Source organism: Pezoporus wallicus, unplaced genomic scaffold (genome assembly GCF_028554395.1).
Source record: "Pezoporus wallicus isolate ANWC-B61680 ecotype Strahan unplaced genomic scaffold, APGP_CSIRO_Pwel_v1 contig_5767, whole genome shotgun sequence".
In the NCBI taxonomy this organism is placed as follows: domain Eukaryota; kingdom Metazoa; phylum Chordata; class Aves; order Psittaciformes; family Psittacidae; genus Pezoporus; species Pezoporus wallicus.
The window spans coordinates 9,256,496-9,274,496 of NW_026640599.1; the positions used below are offsets into that span (position 1 = coordinate 9,256,496).

Consider the following 18,001-nt stretch of genomic DNA (forward strand, 5'->3'; position numbering starts at 1 on the left):
CATGATTTTCTGACCAGCTTCAGTATTTCAGTGTCCCCTTTTTATATGGGATTTTGAAGATGATAGTCATCCTTCAACCTATATTCAGGAACATGTTCCATCAAGGCTGGATGACCTGTTTATTTGAGGAAAGGTTGCAGGTTTTCTATCAACTAGCTCACATATTGTATTTTCATTGTAAAAGTAAAGGTGATGCATAAATGTCAGAACACCACTGCACTGTAAATTCTTAAGAAATACTTAGTCTCTACAACAAAAGAAGAATTTAGCTAAACTCATCAGAAAGACCATCCCTTTTAATATTTTCATTTCTTTTATTACAAGATGCATGATTCCTGTCCTATAACCAGGAGTATAAGCAGGAAATTAGATGTTACATTCCTCATTTATTATGCATTTTGTCAAATAATTTTAAAACTCTTTTGTCCATATTGATTTTTTTTTATAAAGGAAAGAAACCCAATTAATTGTAAATAAAGACTTTATAATTTTTTAAAATAGTTAATTCTACTTTTGCTCAAACTTCAAATCACACTATTCCACATTCTCAGGTCAAAATCATTCCTGAATATGTACACATTCATTGCTAGTTGCTGTGTTCTGTTTTATTTCAGCACGACTTTCCTATGTTAAACAAAATGGACAAGAAAGGGTCGATACACATGTACGAAGAAGATGCTTCCTATGGGGTACTGCAGAGTTAGGAAGTTCATAGTCTTTATACAAATATAGAAAATATTTCAAATTCTCTCCATTCATTGAATCCATTCAGTTTCTCTTGTCAGACCTGTGTGACAAACACAAGACCAGAAATTAATAATTTATCAGTGTACTCGCAGGTATTTTCAGAGCATGCAGAAAAGTACCTGTAAATTTGGGAAGGGGAGAGTATATTCCCCACACCTGCAATTTCCTACTTTCAGTGAGTGTACTTGTTTGCAATACAGAGTGGGTGTAAAACAAATCTTTTTGATCCAATAGCTTTTCCCATCTACACTTCAAATCTGTGTCTGATGAAACTTCATGACTGATAAGAGCTGAAGATTCTAAAGCCTGGAGTTTTGCCTTCAGTACAGGGTAGCTGTGATGGGGTTGGAGGGCTGCACTCAGGGGGCTCCTGGGCTACCCCTGCACTTTGGTGAGCAGGGTCCAGCCCTACACAGACCCTGGGACTCTTTTACCCAGAAAAGCCCTGGCACTGCTTCAGCAGGCACAAGCAGGAAATTCTGACACATCACACAGCAGCATGACCATGCTGCAGGTAGTAGGGATGCATCAGTTGTATAAAAATAGTATTTTACTTTACCAGTAAATAGTATTTACTGGTATATTCATACAGAATAAATATATGTATACATTTATTATTGGTTTGGTTTTTTTCAGCTGCTTTGAATATATTCATCTCTTGCTTCCTCTGTTCTGCCTTTAGTGAGTCTCCTTCTTTGTCTCCTGTCCAAACTTAACAGTCCCAGGGATTTTCAACCTCTCTTCTTTTGGTAGCGTATCTGTTCCTGTAACTATTTTTGTCACAACTCCATCCCTCCCATATTTCTGCTTTAATTTTCAGGACTCACCAGCACTGAAGACAGTATTCTAGACACTGTAGCATAGTATTTTCCGTATTGTTTGTATAAATCCCACTGGAGTTAATTTATTTACTTACATAAAGTAAGGGGGAGGAAGTGGCAATTAGCTGCTTTCTAAGGAATGATGATCAGTTTCGATTGACCTGTCTACAGAGACTCTTTCCTGCATAGTCACAGTTAATTTGAAGCCCAGCATAGGGTCTATTCCTCTTTTCTTTGACGTTAGGAGGTACAGGTGGTTGCTGTTGATATCGGTGGTTCCAGACAGCTCAATACCGAGGAAAACAGGTTTTGCAATTAACTTTCAAAAGCTCAAGACACTAACTTTCTCAGTATATACGTTTCAGCAGCTAAGATGTAAGTATTTGAGGTGGAGAAACAGCTCTATTTTTGGTAAATTTTACTGAACTCATGAACCTTTAACAAATGTTTAAGAAGTCAAAAAAAAGCACAGAATAGATAAAAAAATGGCAACCTATATGTCACTATATGCTACATGAAGTGAGGTTTTGCTTTGCTCATGAATGTGTGTAGGCTGTACGCATTGGAACAAACAGTGGAGGAACATTCAAATGGCTGGAATTGCTTAGCATTCACTTCCCTGGTGAAAAGACATGCTATTAAGAGAAACCCTGCATGGTTTACACTAACTGCTTGGAAGTGTTTTGTTTTGAATAAAGAAGTCAAAATTTAATTAACTTGACTCAAAATAAAGTGAGGGGGTGTCATTGTCCACAGGGAAGAGATCATAAACCACACGCAGAGCTACTAACATGCACTATGACCATTAACAATCAAACAACACAATTGTCTCATAGCCTGATTCAGTAAGGCGATGTACTGTTCTGTTTCAGCTGAAACTTCCTTCCAATCAGGTAAGTTTAGGCACTTACCTTTTTGATCTCAAAACCAAAATCCAACTTTAAGGCAGTATGTGATGGCTCCCCAGGATACGCATGCATGTGTAATCCTGTCCTATATAATTACTGCCTGCCTACATGAGCTCTCTGTGTGTTCCAGTCAAGTATTCTCCTTTCTCGTTCAGACTGTTCTGTTCCTGTTCCCGAATATCACAAGGTGACTGTTTTCTGTTGGTGGGTGGATAAAACATTGCTGGCTGTGATTAAACTTGAGCACCCAAGCCTGGGATCAAGAGAGAGAAAGTGCAGAGTGCAGCAAGCACATCTCAGATTAATGTGGTCCTCGGTGTCACAAGTGTTTTCTGATCTGTCTGCTGAAAGAGGCCAACATCATGTTCTGCCTCCAAATGCATCATAAGCAGGTTTGTGGTGTGAAGGACAGCTGTAATTTAGCATTCTGGGGTTTAGACTACATATTTTTTACGTCTTTCGAGCAGGTTCAGTGTCTTAGACAGTAAGGCTGTGTTTCCTGCTGTTGTCATCCTTGAGGAGGCATCTGCCCTGCTTGGCAGCTCCATGCTTATCTTCTCTAACTAGTTTAACCTTTCCTTATTTGCTGACCTCCTAATACCAGCCTTCCTGTGCTACGCACACCAAGCTCCCAAGGATCTTGCTGATAAGGGTAGAAAGAAGATGGAGCCAGATTTTCCTCACTCGTGGTGCCCAGTGACAGGACATGAGACAAGAGGCAGGAATTGCAATACACAGAACCTAATCTAAACAGAAAACAATTTTTTTTTTTACTGTCAGGGTGACAAAACACTGGCACAGGTTGCCCAGAGAGACTGTGGAGTCTCCATCCTTGGAGATAATCAAAATCTAGCTGGACATGGCCCTGCACAGTGACCCTGTCCTGAGCAGTGGTTTGGGCAGTCTCCAGAGGTCCTCTCAAGCCTCAGCTAGTCTGTGAGTCTGGAAAGAGACTGTTTGTCCCAGGAAAGCTGCCCTGCACCTACGAAGGCCAGGGTGGATTTGTGGGCCAGGTGCAAGGTCACTGCTTGTCCCTGCTTTGCTGTGGAACTGTCAATAGGTTTACAAAATAAAGCAACAAGGTGTTATATACTGTATTACTGTGTGGCTAATAATCCCAGTAATTTGGCTGCTGGGATTACTTCGAGCCACATGCTCCCTTTCCTCAAGTAGTCCTTTGTCTTCTCTTCGATTCCTCATAGATCCCAGACCTTTGACACCCAGCTCCCTCTGAAATCAATATTAACATCACTTAACACCTTTACCACCTCAGGGCTGAAAGGTCCCAACTGGCATCATACCCCATCTAGCTGAGCAAGCAACTCTTTTCTTCCTCCTACCATGGCACAGGACTCTCACTAGTCAGTTGACCCACTAAAGGGTCTGCTGTCTCCAGTTCTCCCAGTCTGGAGAGAACTGTGCTGTCTCACAACTGAAACATAGCAGCTTTACTCAAAGGAAAGCCAGTCTTTCAGAAGGCTATGCACCTACAAGACTAGTTAATTCAAAGGATGAGCAAAAAAAAAAATAGTAAAGTGCCCAAGAACCCTGCCATTTGCCATTCAAATGCAGGCGCAACCAAATTGCCATGATGATAAATTTGCCTCAGTGCTCAGATGTAGAGGAAAATCAAGCCTCCGCTTATCAATTTTTGTCTGAAGCACACTGCTTGCAAGCAGTGCTGTTTTAACACCTTCTAATGATATTATCTTTATCTCAGGTCTAGCCTCTACTCTCTGGTTGCTTATAATTGCTACCTGAACTTTCTCTGCAGTCAGCAGACCCTCTGTTATCTACCCTTGATGTTCCAGTCCACTCAGACTTCCCCCTGGCCAGCTCCAATTCTCCCTCTCTCACCTCCAAAAGGCACATTATTTTTAGAGCTCAAACTCCTCCAGAGATCAATGGGAGTCAGTAAACTCAAAAATAGGTTGCTTATGGTACATTAATAATCCTCACAGTTATGTTCCCTGGTTATTCTTTCAGCTGCTGCAGCTTATCTACCAGAGCCTCCCCTGCCACTCCAATCAGCCTTACTATACTGAACAACACTCTGCTGTTTTAAAGAAAACGGAAAAGGATGTACTTGACAGCAAATGCTCCAGTGTTGCCCCGGTTAAGGATGGACATAAGCACATGCTTAGGAGCTTTTTTGTATCATGGAATTAGAGAGTTTCTCAGCCCTCAAGACTTTCTTCCTTCTCTGTCTGAGAATCCACAAGGCTGTGATTGAAGTTGGTCTGATGCCAGTGTTAGCATTTCTTATGGGACAAGAAAAATTGGGTCCCTGAGTTTTCTAAATACAGTGAAAAGCAATGGCTATTTTAATGTAAGAAATTATTTAATTTATGTGCTCTTCAACAGAGATGCAACTTCAAAAATAAACCTAATAATGAATTGCAAAATCTCACCTTTTTTCTTCTTCAAAATGACAGTTTTTATTGTTGCATCTCCTTTTTATTCCCCTTGAAAATATGCCCAAACTTGTTAACAGCAAGCAGATAGAAGATTTACCCTATAAAAAGCACCAGTAATTCCAACTGTCAGTATTTTCTGTTCTTATACAACATGTTAGCTGAAAGAAGATGAAACCTGAAATGAATCCAGATTTTGGCTGCATCTCCATATATGTAATAAAATGACCACATTCAGTACTAATATTATATAATTAAAGACCATGCATGAATCACCTAGTATGAGGGCTAAATAAAATTTGTCTTTATTTGACCAGTTTCCAGCATTACATATTTAACCCTAAGATTCTGTTAGGGCTGCCTGTTTTATAAGAAGCAACTTTACAAAGGAGAGAACAGACATATCCTATTAGCACTTCATAGAAAATCAGTGATTATAGCAAGTGCACTGAGGTTCAGTAAATGCCTCCCACTCAACAAGCTTCCAAAGGGAACGACCACATGATGTTTACTCCTCACCAGAACCCATTTATAGATCTCTTACTCACCACTATCACAGTCATACATGCAACATTTAAGAAAAGGCAGCAAGAAGAACTCTATTTGGGAGTGGACAGGGGGGTTACAGTTAGACAACTGTGTCTTTTCTTTACAATACTATTTAACCAAGCTGCAAAGCATGATTTAAGTCATGCAAACTCTGAAGATTATAATCAGCTGAAAGCATTCCTTATATACTGTGGGCAGTACACATGGACAAAAGAGGAAATTTGCTTGGAGAAAATTTTGCACTGATTGCAAAAGATCAATAAAAAGGGTCAAAATATGTCTCTTCAAAAGTGCAAGTGGGAAACGAAGGTAATGACTTCCTAAGGAGTTAGGAGACCCAAGCAAAAGTTTTGTTCCCACAACTTTTAAATTACATCTGTTCGTTCCCAGCAAATAGCACCCTGCGACTGAAAAGGGTATCAGTTTCAGTAAGGAAAGAAGGGGACAGAGGTCATGAACTTTTGTTAGTCTGGAGCAGAATGACCCTAGAATTACAAACACACTGATCTTCGGAAGTAAAAACGTAGGAAAAAAGTAAATCCAAGGACATGTCGTCTTTGATTGCTGTAGGGATTTTGGAATGTGAAATAAAGATGGACTATATCTGTTGACTCCCTATTTCTACACATCTGGTAAAACCCTTGTCCTTTCTGAGACAGTAACCTGAAGTGCCAAGGGATCTGCTTTAATTTGTCTGCCCTCACTTCCCTTCAGTGGGCATCACATCTTCTATGCAACTACTTTAATATTTATATCGTATTGGAATTGCTATCCCCACAGATGCCAGAAGAAACAGTAGGAAGTCAAATGTGCTCTAGATTAACATATTAATACCATGATGGGATGGCAGAGAAAGGTGTTAGGTTGTGAAGGGGAGTTCATCTTTTGACTCTCTCAGTGCTAGCTGTTTGACCAACTGAAAAAGCCCACTTTAAATTAAACTATGCTTTCTTGCATGCTTTTCTGCAAATTATTTCAACACATTTGCTATGTTTCTGTCAGGATAATAATAGCAACTCTCACATATCTAGGCATCTCTCATATATCTTTTAACGTATATTCACCTTCATTTATATTTTCTGGGCATTGTCCTGGGCAGCCTGCTGTAGGCTGTCCTACCTGAGCAGAAGGGCTGGACTGCATGAGCTTCAGAGGTTCCTTCCAACCTCAACCAGGCTGTGATTCCGTGAAATACTGGAAAGGTTTATCTTCTGGGTTTTTTTGTTTTGTTTTTTTTACTTTCCCCACAGTTAATTGAAATATGTAGGGAAGCAGCGAAAAATAGATTCAGGTTGTGCATACACGTACAAACAATTTCAGAACAAAAGAGGTCAGAACTTTCCTTCATTATATTTCTCTGACAAAGATTGTTAGACAAGAAAAAAGAATGTCTTTTCCACTGAAATACAAAAATAATCATGATAATGAACTTTGCTTATCTTCACCATGAAGAAATTACTGAAAGCCATATGCTCACTTTGTCATACATATGTTATTCCTCAAATTAATCTACATTTGTCTTCAGACAGTATGACATAGGGACAATTTTTGACCCTTTGCACTATTTGTGGTTCAGCAGCATGCACACAAGGCAGATACAGTTGAGTACTGTGTAACAGGATGTCTAGTCGAGTGCAATAGACCTTTCTATTTAAGACAAAAAAAAACAGTCGAGTGAAAACATTCCTCATGTTACACTGTTGTAAAAATTTGTTAGCTACACTGACACAAAGCTTTGTCAGCAAAGGGACTTGCAAAAGAGAGACAATTTAGCCCGGTGGCTCTTAAGTGACAGCTATCGAATGGAGGTCTTTCAGATCAATATGTTATGGCTGCAAATTTATGTCCTGCCAAATAAAGAACAAATCTGTGGCATTTTTGAAAGGTATAAATTGGATACTTAGCCAAAATAACATAATTAAGAAGAACGGTGTTGCACTCACCTAATAGCTGCCATAACAGTTAAAGTGGTAAAAAAACAGATTAGGTATCAGTATGTGCCTGAAACTCTGTGGAGGATATTTGGCTCAGTGCAGCAGGATTAAATTGTGCATGGTTGCTAGGTTTTTCTCTTAGTCATTTGGAGATTGCAACTACTTGAGCACAGCAGCTGATTTATGCAAGTTGTTCCCAGAGAGTCCATAAGCATGAACAAGAGAACACATGAACAGATCATACACATGAATATTGTTTATGGTGAGGCTTGTGCGTGGACTCATGGTTGAAGTCAGCTGAAGAATCAGCTTGGCTTCTTTGCATTCTATACATTAGGTATTTTTTAACTTTCTAAAGCAAATGACTAAGTATTGTGTAAACACAGAAATCAGTCAGTTACCTGAAGGACCAATATTTCACATTAGTTGTCATTGGATTAACCACATAACAACAGTAAAATCTGTTGATTCAGATGGTTCAGCTGGTCTCTAGGACAACTGTTAATCCAAAAATAAAAATTCCATTCAAAACTTTTCAGGCAAGAGACTTGTTTTTCACTTATCCGGCTGCAGGTATCTTCTCATCTTGAGAAGACAACAGTGCAGCTGGCTCACTCAAGGTATGCCTTGAAGTTCTTCTCAGGTTAGGTTGTTTTTCTTTCCTCAAAACTCCTCTCCTGCCACAGACCAGAGCCAAGCAGTGGTGGCAGCTCTCAGAGGGCTCTAGCCATGTTTTGCAGGGTCCTACACTTGGAAACCTGTGGAAGTCCTACTTCCATCTAGGGACTTCAAAGCTCTGACTTCTAAGGAGAAGCTCTGAAACCCCTAGAAATTCTGTACTGACCCTGGGTTCTGTTATCTCCAAGCTTCCAGCTGTGGATTTGCAGTAAGGTGTCAGGCAGCTCTGCAAATTTTAGGTGGAGCTGGAGCTCTTAGAGGTCCCAGGCTCCATGTCCAAAGTGAGGAAAATGTAATTACAAAAAAGCCTATGCAAACTGATACACTTTCTGTTATTGCTATTACTACTGCTGCTGTGACTTTTCTGGAGCTACCCTTAAAGGTTTCACTCCACAGTTTACATGTCTTAAAGAAAGTGATTGTAACACATTTACCTCACATTAAATTCAAGTTTTCATTTCAATTTTCTGCTTTTCATCAATATTTTCCCTCCAATTTCTTATAACCTAAAGTGTCACTCTTATAAAATGGTTTTGCAGACCCGTCTTCAATTGCTTTGGGAGTGTATGAGGTCATTTGTGATTTGCAGTGGGAAGCAAAGATTGAGCGGTATATACCAAATTAAAGCTGTTGATGCAGTTCTTTCTACCTCTGTTAATGTGAACTGTGATGTGGTACTTACTACCTTCTAAATTACTGTCTTCTGAAGGGCCAAAAAAAGGTTTTCCTCTGTAGTACTTGACTAAGCCCTGCTAAGCTCTTGCAGGGCTTGTGTGCCTAAAATTACTGTTCTTTTCAATTATTATTCAATATAGGGAAAAATTATTCTCTGAGTTCATATTAAGCTATTCTCATTCACCTATGCCACCTCTGCTTTAAAAAGCAATTGATTCCCAGTGCAAGCATCATTCAAGGGCTTGGTCCCCCTTTTAAAGTGTCAACCTGATCATATTAGCAAGTATACCCAAATAGTCTGCGAATGAAGCCAGATGATTTAAGAGTTTAAGTAGTAAAAAATTTAAGGCACTGAGATTAGAAAGGGATTTACAGGACATTTTAGTTTTATTTCATTTTTATTTTCCATAATAGCAGCTCAGATTCTCCAGACAAAGGCTAACAGAGACAGTGAAATTTCAGGAATTATTGTCATGGCAAATTCATCAGTAAAGAAGCTGAGGCCCAAAAGCTGATCCTGAAAAGTGCTTATTACCTCCTTCAAGGTGTTACAAATTCTATTGATTTCTCCTATAAGAACTGAAGCCACTTAGCAGCTTGAAGGCACAGGGCAAAAAACTGCCAGTAGAAATTCACCCGGGTGGTGTGCTGTGAAAATGAAAAAGGTGTTGCTAGGTCCTCTTATGGACCAGTAATTGTGATGTGTACAGAACAAAGATATGTACAGAAGTGGCTAGGGTAAGCTGTATTAGAAATAAAATGATTGATAGAATATTCAGTACAGAAAAAGGCAGCAATAAATGTCAACTACTAAAAGATGAAGTCTAAAAAAGTTGTGACATTTAAAACCATGGGACATCTTTGTTGCGCTGAGAGTGATGAATGCTCTGTAAGGAGGCACTCATTGATGCAATATGAAATGCACCTGCTGAGAGTTAATTGCATGGCTGGGGCTTCTCAACCAGGCTGTGTCTCTGAAAGCAAAGTTTCCAGCTAGGAGAAAATGCATATGGTGGCGAGTGTTCTTCCTGCAGAGACTCCCTACAGTCAGTGCTTGGTAGCCCACCACAGAGGTAACGCGGGGGGGGGGAAACACTTCACAGGTGTCTGCAGCAGAAGTACAAGAGGCAAGAACACAATGACTGGTATCGCACTGTGTAACATGGATTAAACACAATCAAATTATTATAAAGAGGGCCACACCTTCAGGTTGGATTGCAAGCTAACCACAAGCCCTACAGCTCCGAAAAGTCAAACCCTCTCCTGTCCCACATAAGGCAGGCAACACAAGCAGAGGGACCGAAGGCATTTTGCACTTCTCAAATCCTTGATGCCTGCTACTGTGGTAGTCCCATTCCCTCCCTGGAAGGTTCATCCCACCAGCCTTACATGTGCCTTGGCCAGGCGCTCAGCTCAGAGCTACCTACAGGCAGCTGCATGGGCCAAACACCAATAGGAACAGTGCCCAGCAGCCAAGGAGGATCTCACAAGTGTGGTATCTCACAGCCTTGTAAATCCTCAGTCAGTAGCTTGGACTATAAAATTCTGTACCAATCTAAATGGCCTCTGTCTGCACCAGAGCCATAGCATCAAGGGTTTAAAGCCACCGAACAACAGCTGCTGGAAATACTTAGACTCAGAATCATAGAATGGTTTGGGTTGGAAGGACCTAAAAGACCATCTAGTTCCAATCCCCCTGCCATGGGCAGGGTTACCTTCCACTAGACCAAGTTGCTCAAAGCCTCATGCAACCTAGCCTTGAACACTGCCAGGGATGGGGCAGCCACAGCTTCTCTGGGCAACCTGTTCCTGGATAATATTTCAATTTAGAAATGTTATTTGTTGCTTGGGATGGAAAGAAAGCTGGAAATCTAACAAAACAAAGCTTCTCACAAAAAGTGCCTGATTTAGTTTAAAAATCCTGATTCTTTCTCAGAAAATCGGAAATCCCCAAGTGGTCTGTGATTTTCTGTGAAAATTCAGGTCATCCAGGTTTTGTTTTTTCTAGAAAAATAGTTGAACTTGGCAGGCTGAAATTTGAAGAAAGGTGACTTTATTTTTACTGACATTTTTATGGTAGGGTAAAGACTTTCTCAGTTGAATCTTTCCAGCAGACTTCTTGTAGTCCCTCAAACAGGGCTATAAAAGCCTTTGTAGGTGTGGGCTATCACCCTCAAGATCAGGCTGCCTCATGCCATATGAACACATAACTGTGCTACATAATTAAGTGGTGAACAATGATTTTCAAGTTGTTTTACTGCACAAAAGGGATTCTGGAGGAAGTCACTTGCCTCAGACTTCTTTTACACTGGCACTTCATTTGATGCTAGCCCTACAATCAAATATTAAAGCTTTACTCTAAATTATGTAAAAACTTTCTCACAAATCTGAATGCAACATGCCATACAGCAAAATGCTGCTGCTGGAAAGGTTCTCTGATTTCACACCTGAATGCTCATGTCTTTTGTTACTGGCATGCTGGCTGCCACCTAATACTCCTCATAAGATGGCATTTTCTCCTGAGACGCATGCCCAATGGTAAACAACACTGCTTGGTATCTGCATGGTTTTCACATATGGAGAAGGGTTAAAAAAATATTTCTATTTTTCAAACCAAAAATTGTAATCAAGAGATTCTGAATTTTTGTTTTGCAGGAGATGTCAGAGCTGCAGGGGCAACGGCTGTGGGAAGTGAAATATCTGGCACACTGCTGATTCCTATGCAGTCCACAAGTAGGTGCCCCCACTAATGACATTTCTAAAGTGCCATCAGTTTTTGTCACCTCCTGACATTTGTGGAGTCAATGGCTTTTTGCTTTTCAAAAAAAAGTTGAGAAACTGAATGATAAAAGGCACATATTTAAACAACATTCAGTTAATAAATGGCACATAAGCATGAGTTACTCAGTTAAGACTGAATACATAAGCTAACAGTGGCTATTAATCTTCAAAAGTTAAGATACATTTACTCTAAATTATGTATAAAATTTTATTTCCCCTATACGTAAAGTGAGACAGGTTACTTCAGAGACATACAATCATAGAATGGTTTGGGTTAGAAGGGACCTTAAAGGTCACCTAGCTCCAACCACCCCACCAAGGGCAGGGACACTTTCCACTAGACCAGCCTGCTCAAAGCCCCATCCAACCTGACCTTGAACACTGTCAGGGATGGGGCATCTACAGCTTTCATGGGTAACCTGTGCCAGTGTCTCACCACCCCCACAATAAAGAATTTATTCCTAATATCTAATCCAAATCCAACCTCTTTCAGTTTAAAGCCATTATCCTTTATATATCATAGTTTTCAGGTGACACAAAATAAGGCAGGCTGTACAGTATGTTAATTCGTCTGCATTGACAAACACATAAACACTCAACTTTAGCTTCCATAGTGCCTGATTTTTCAGTTCCCTCCAGACTTTAACACTGTCTGAATATTTTCATTTCATTATTGTTCACAATTCACATATCCTCCAGGATGATAGCTCTGCCATTCATTTTTCTTTGCAAATACTCTCCTTCTCTTAAGCAACTTTAATGTTTGGGGGGAAAAGTCTAAGCATTAGGTGTTAACTGTCTAGACTTTCAAAGGCTATGTGTTCAAACCTTGGCAAGGTAGACTTTGTCTTTCATTTGTCCCTGAAGAAAATTTATATTTCATGCTGATTTTAGAAAGGAATATGTCAAAAAATGTTTTATAAAACAAAGTCCAATCATATGTGTCCTGAAGGTAATTGAATTTTGGTGCCATTTGTACATACCTAACCAGGGATTAAAGCTATATATATTTATATCATGACTGTTTATGAATTTTAAATTCCAGGGCAATGAAACTATAAACAAACAGCATCTTAGTGTACTGCAAACACAACCTTTCTTCCTTCAGTGAAGCGAAAGGGGAAAATGACAAGAGAATTATTGGGTTGAATAATTATGGGAGAAAAGAGATGAATTTGCTTGATTTGTTGTTTGAGAGTTGGCACAGGCTGAAGTTGCTAAAGTTTATTTAAAATGCAGTGAGCTTTTGTACCTTAGAGAATGCCAAGAGTCAGACTGGTCCAACATTTTCTGATGGAACATTGCTCCACTTGGAAACGTTTATGCTTTGAAAGTGGAAACATTTTGCTTTCAGCAATTCTCCTGATGCAACATGGAACACTGAATATGACTGATCTGGCCAGTTTCTTATCAACTCCCATGCTGGCTCCCCGGCAGCCTGCCACGGGGCTGGCGCAGCTTTTTGACAGGGGCTTTGAAGGGCCGACAACTTCAGGTCTGCCAGACTTGGAAACCCTAAATCCTGCTCAACGTTCCTAATGTCCAGAAGTTGCTGCAGACAGTCAGTTTCTCAAATTGGTGCAGAAATATTCTATTTTTTAAACTCCAGACAGTATGGTTTAACCCCATCTATTCCTGCACCACTGTTGTCCAGCTGAAGGCAGGGCCCAGCTCTGCAGGACAACATGAAACTGGCATGTCCAAACTGGTTCCTTAGCCTCTACTTCATCTCAGTCTCCTGATGCACTTATCTGCACCTTCATTCAGGTGTGTGGTGCCAAACACTTTAATACTGCCCTTCCAGATTCGTTTTGATAACTCCAAGCCCTAAAACTTATATTGTATGCCTGATCTCCCCCATACTTGAAGGCTGGACCATAAGAAGTTAATAAATAAATAAATAAATCCAAATATATTTTCTAGTAATTTCACTTCCTTCTTGGTAATTTGATGAGGGTTCACTTCTCTCCATTTTTCTCTGCCACTACAAGGTCTCTGTGAACATGCCACAATGAATGGGTCAGAAGCCAAGCCCAGTGCAGGTGCTAAGCAACACTCACACATGTAATAGTACTAAAAAAACCCTATCCAGTCCAAAGTGATTTCTAGTACACAATAATATACAATTCATGACACAACAACTTTGAGACAAAGGGAGAGATAAGGAAATGGCAATTCGGTTATATTGTGTGTAATAATTCACAGACTTACAATAGGAGCTGCTTGGCTGCTAACACACAGCACTGACCGTTATTTTTATGCAATAGACTTCCTGAGCCACCTCCAGACAGTATTTTGAAAGCATTTAGCTGGTTAAACATGCAAACCCCCTAGGAGTTAGGCACTTAACATGTTTTGGGGAAGCCATAAAGTACCTATGTCCAGCTTTACGGAGCCTGAAGTATTTTAGAAGCCTGCCCTCTAGTTTCCCTTAAGAGTTACTGTACCAATGCAGAATTTACAGTAATGTCTTGACTGTGATTTACCTCACTGATAGTGTCTCACTCACTATCTCAACAATTAGTTTCCCTTTTTTTTCCACTAAAAAAATTCCTAAACCTATGCCTCCCAAAACCCTACCAACAACCCCCAGCAAAAAGAAACTAGTTTCAGCATTAATCCTTTGGGAAATATTCTGTAATAGAATCGTGATGTAACAAGATTGAGTTAAACCACGGTTTCATTTGAAAACTAATGCTTTTGAAAAAAAACAACCTGCACGAATGACAAACTCAGTGAGCACAAGAAGAGAAATGACTGTCAGAAAAATGTCTTTTGCATGTTAACACTTCACATTGCTGAGGGAGCTGCAGAGTGCACTGTTCCTTTACATCACTCTTGAGAAGAGAGTGGGGGAAGTGAAAAAGCACATTTCTTTGGTAGCCAGGGAAACCCAGAAGGGTGGCACCATAAACTACCTGCTTCTGCTATTCCAGCAAAAGGGAAAAAATAGAGTGGTTTAACTTACACAAATCCTCTCTGTATAAGGGGAGGTGATACCCTGATTCCTTTGCCGGTAAAGACAAAAAGCTCCTCGGCACTTATAACCTAAGAAATCCTTGCTGGTCCCGCAAACACTCCTCCACTGCCGCCTGCTGCACGCACTCTTCAAGACTAAACTGCAATTAAAGTTACAGAGTCATCCTGCTTTGCTTCAGAAGCCACCTAGAGCTAAATTTCAGCGAGGCCTGTGCCAGCATCTCAGGTTTGTGTGGAAGTCTCAGAAAAGGGACATAGCTCTGCTGTAATTTCAGCTCTTTCAGAATTTTGGGTGGGTTTCCCTGGCACTGAGGCAGTTTGAAGCTTGGCAAGGCAAGCAGCACTGTTCCATGCCGTTCTTCAACCAGAAAAGAAGGTGTGCCCAGAGATCCCAGTCAGCCACGGTGGTGTTTAGTGGTGTCTGGGTTATTTCTCCTCAGCTGAGAGGCTGCTGTGGAGCTATGTGGCTCATCACTTTAGTACAGCTGTGTTGCAGGAACAAGGGTGGGGAGTGTGGGGGTCATGGGGCTGGGGCAAGCCATGCTGGCCCTCCTGAAGCAATACCCATCCCTAGGCTCCCTCAGTTTGAATTCTTTGCTTTTAATGCCATAACAGCAAGCTCTGTGATCCTGGAGACACTGAGAAGGGCCTCCTTTCCAAGCAAGAAAATAAAAATCTCAGCTGTCTCTATTTGGGCAGTGATATTCAATTTATTCATCATGAATTCTGCCTCTTCTGCCACCTTACCCAAGCTGTAGTGCAAGTAACCCACATTTGACTCTCTGTGCTAGTTACAGTTTCTAAAAATGCTACTTTCTCCTGGTCATATAGTTTCTTCTCTGCAGAATTCATAATATATGAGTGAGTGTTGTTCTGTATAAATATAGTGTACATCTGATATGCCTATGGATAATATCATAGCACGATTGAACTGTGATTAATCATGGTACTACTATTCATCCACCTGTTTTCTTTCAATATAAATCTGGCATGTGCAATAAAAAGCGAGGGCCTGAGACAACAGTCGCATCTCTGCAAACGTAGTTAAGAAGAAATGGAAGTTGGCTACAGTTTTATTTTCAAAATATTCAAATCAAGACAGAGAAATCTCTGTGCACTTTGCAAATACTTTTTATGAAATGCTTAGCACTTCACAAAGTCAAAATACAGTGGAAAATACTGCAAATGGGAGGAAAAGGAAGCATGGTAAGAAAGTGATTGCTAACTGTCAAAACCCAGCATAGCCTTCCCCTTACCCACATCCTCTGTAGCCTCTTCTGAATATTCTACACTCTTCTCCTGGATTATGTGGCCTCTTTGCCATGAAAAAGCAGGAGGTCTTAATCAGCTCGGGAAAGCTGATAACCATCTTGTACATAAACCAGAGGATCCTCTTCAGAGGTGGGTAAGCATGAAGGCAAGATATCATATCCAGGCTGCTAATTTAATTTGACATGTATCTGACTGCATTAGATATCTGTATATTCTGACATCTGGTCCCTGCAGGATTTGCTTAATTCCTCACATTATCTTGCTTCTTCAAAGCTACTGCAGCTAGCACAGTAATTGTCTCTTCTTTGTAAAGTTCACTGTAGAGTCATATAGTACTTGATGCATACAGCTACAGTACACATTAAGTCCTTTCACATCAGTAACCAGAGTGTATGTGTGTATATATGTATATATAGTGTTTATAGGTTTTTGTCATTTCTTAGAGCTTTAAATATAAGACCATTTTCTCCCATGGATTAAAAGATTTCTTCAAAATGTAAATGGAGGCATTACACCATGTTGTTTGTACAAGACTGTACTGTTAATACATGAATTTGCAGTCTGTAACAGGCAAGCATTTAGAAATGAGGTATTAGGATTGAGTGGAAGACAAATGGGAGAACCAAATTTTCCCATGACATCCTTCTTCACAACACAAAAGTGTTTTTTGACTAAACAAACTGTAAATTAAAAAAATCTCAACAGCAAAAGATGCATCCAAGGCCAATTGTTGTCTGGGTTTGAATTTGCACCGTCATGATCTACAGGTTCTGGGGAAAATACCTTGCTTGCTCAGCTCTGCAGAAAGGCTCTTCTCAAAATCCACATGTAGCAGCTGGAGCACTCGCACAGCTGTACTGGTAGGAGTCCTAGATCTGACTGCAGAAACATACAGAGGCCCATTCACTCTAAACAATGAACAATGTGCAATTTGCATATTCAAATTTGGAGTGGGATTTTAAGAAGCAATTAAGCAATTTAGGAGCATAGCTCCTGCTGAGTGTCAATGGGATCATGCTCCATAGTACTGGGGGACAGGGTTCCAGGGATGTAGATGCCTAAGGTACAAATGGGACTTAGGCGCTTAACTCCAAAACTACTACCCTCAAAAACATGGTCCAACTACACCATAACCTCAAACTCTGCTCTTATCCATCTACAAATATGAGTTTTAATAAGCCTGCTCAGCTGAGTACCAAGGAGACATGAAATCCTGAACATAAGCCAGAAACTTGGTGGGTTTCCACAGACACCTTCCTCCTCAGCACCTACCTAATTGCATCAGGCTTAGTACAAAAAAACAGCAGCATCTACCCTGGTTTCTTTTAAAGCACAGCTTGAGGAAACTGTTGCTACACAAATTAGCTTTTAGACAAGGTACACAGCAATCTACAGGCTAAGGCACATGCAAGCAGGTTTTCCTGGTGCCAGCTGAGCTCTACATTGCTAAGCTGCCGCAAGGCTCACTTGTCTACAGATTAATTTTAATTCATTTCTGCACAGCAGCCTAGCTTTAGCTCAAAGTCTAGAAAGGGTCCCCCCTGCCAAGCTACTCTGCAGTCTCCAGGGAGGCAAGAAATGTTGGTTTTAATCCTTTTGAGGAGAAGAAGAAATTGACCTGCTTTATTCATGAATCCTGGCTGGGTATGTGTGAAAATCGCTGAGCCAAGGCAGAAGGGGGGTGGCACAAGTACGTTCCTTCCTTCCCTTCAAATTATTCTTCTTGTTTGTACAAAAAGTACTCAGGTGTGAATCTGGAGGTGACGGCTCACACTGCAAACCCAGTGTGAGGGAAAATGGTTCCTGGCTCTACTCAGGACATTGCTGAAGCCCCAGAGAAGACAATCTGATTGGTTTTAGTTTTTCCTATTAGCTGTACCTCAATAGGCCTCCTCCCAAGCGTCATGATGCTGCTTGCAGAAGTGGTTCAAGGTTTCTTAACAGTATATGCAGGGCCATCTTTTTGAGGTAGCAGAAGAGCAGGTTGCTGCAGGGCAGAGGATTTCTGAGTGGACAGAGACACTGAGAACTGTGGGTGAGACAGGGATCTCCACCTCCCTTACTTCTCTCTGTAACCTTGTGTGTCTCCTTACAGCCAGTTTCCTCTTGGGAGGAACAAGGACTCATCCCTGAGCAATTCTAGTGCACCCTGGCAGGGGAAGATAATGCTGGCCTTTATCCAGCCCTTTAGAACACAGCAATCAAGGCCAAAGGTGGTGTCATACACTCTGGACTATACATTC

The 18,001-nt window shown here is 40.7% G+C and overlaps 1 protein-coding gene across 6 annotated transcripts in view; it reads right to left on the minus strand.

The window, feature by feature from the left end:
• Positions 1 to 583: 583 nt before the first annotated feature.
• SMPX (small muscle protein X-linked) overlaps positions 584 to 18,001 on the minus strand; it is a 40,037-nt gene continuing 22,619 nt past the window's right edge. For 5 of the 6 annotated variants that reach the window (XM_057419605.1, XM_057419603.1, XM_057419604.1 and 2 more), the window contains exon 5: positions 584 to 787. The gene's annotated coding sequence lies outside the window, so the exon portion shown is untranslated. Of the gene's footprint in view, positions 788 to 16,617; positions 16,638 to 18,001 lie in introns of those variants that run through there. The other variant, XM_057419599.1, reaches the window with a different exon arrangement.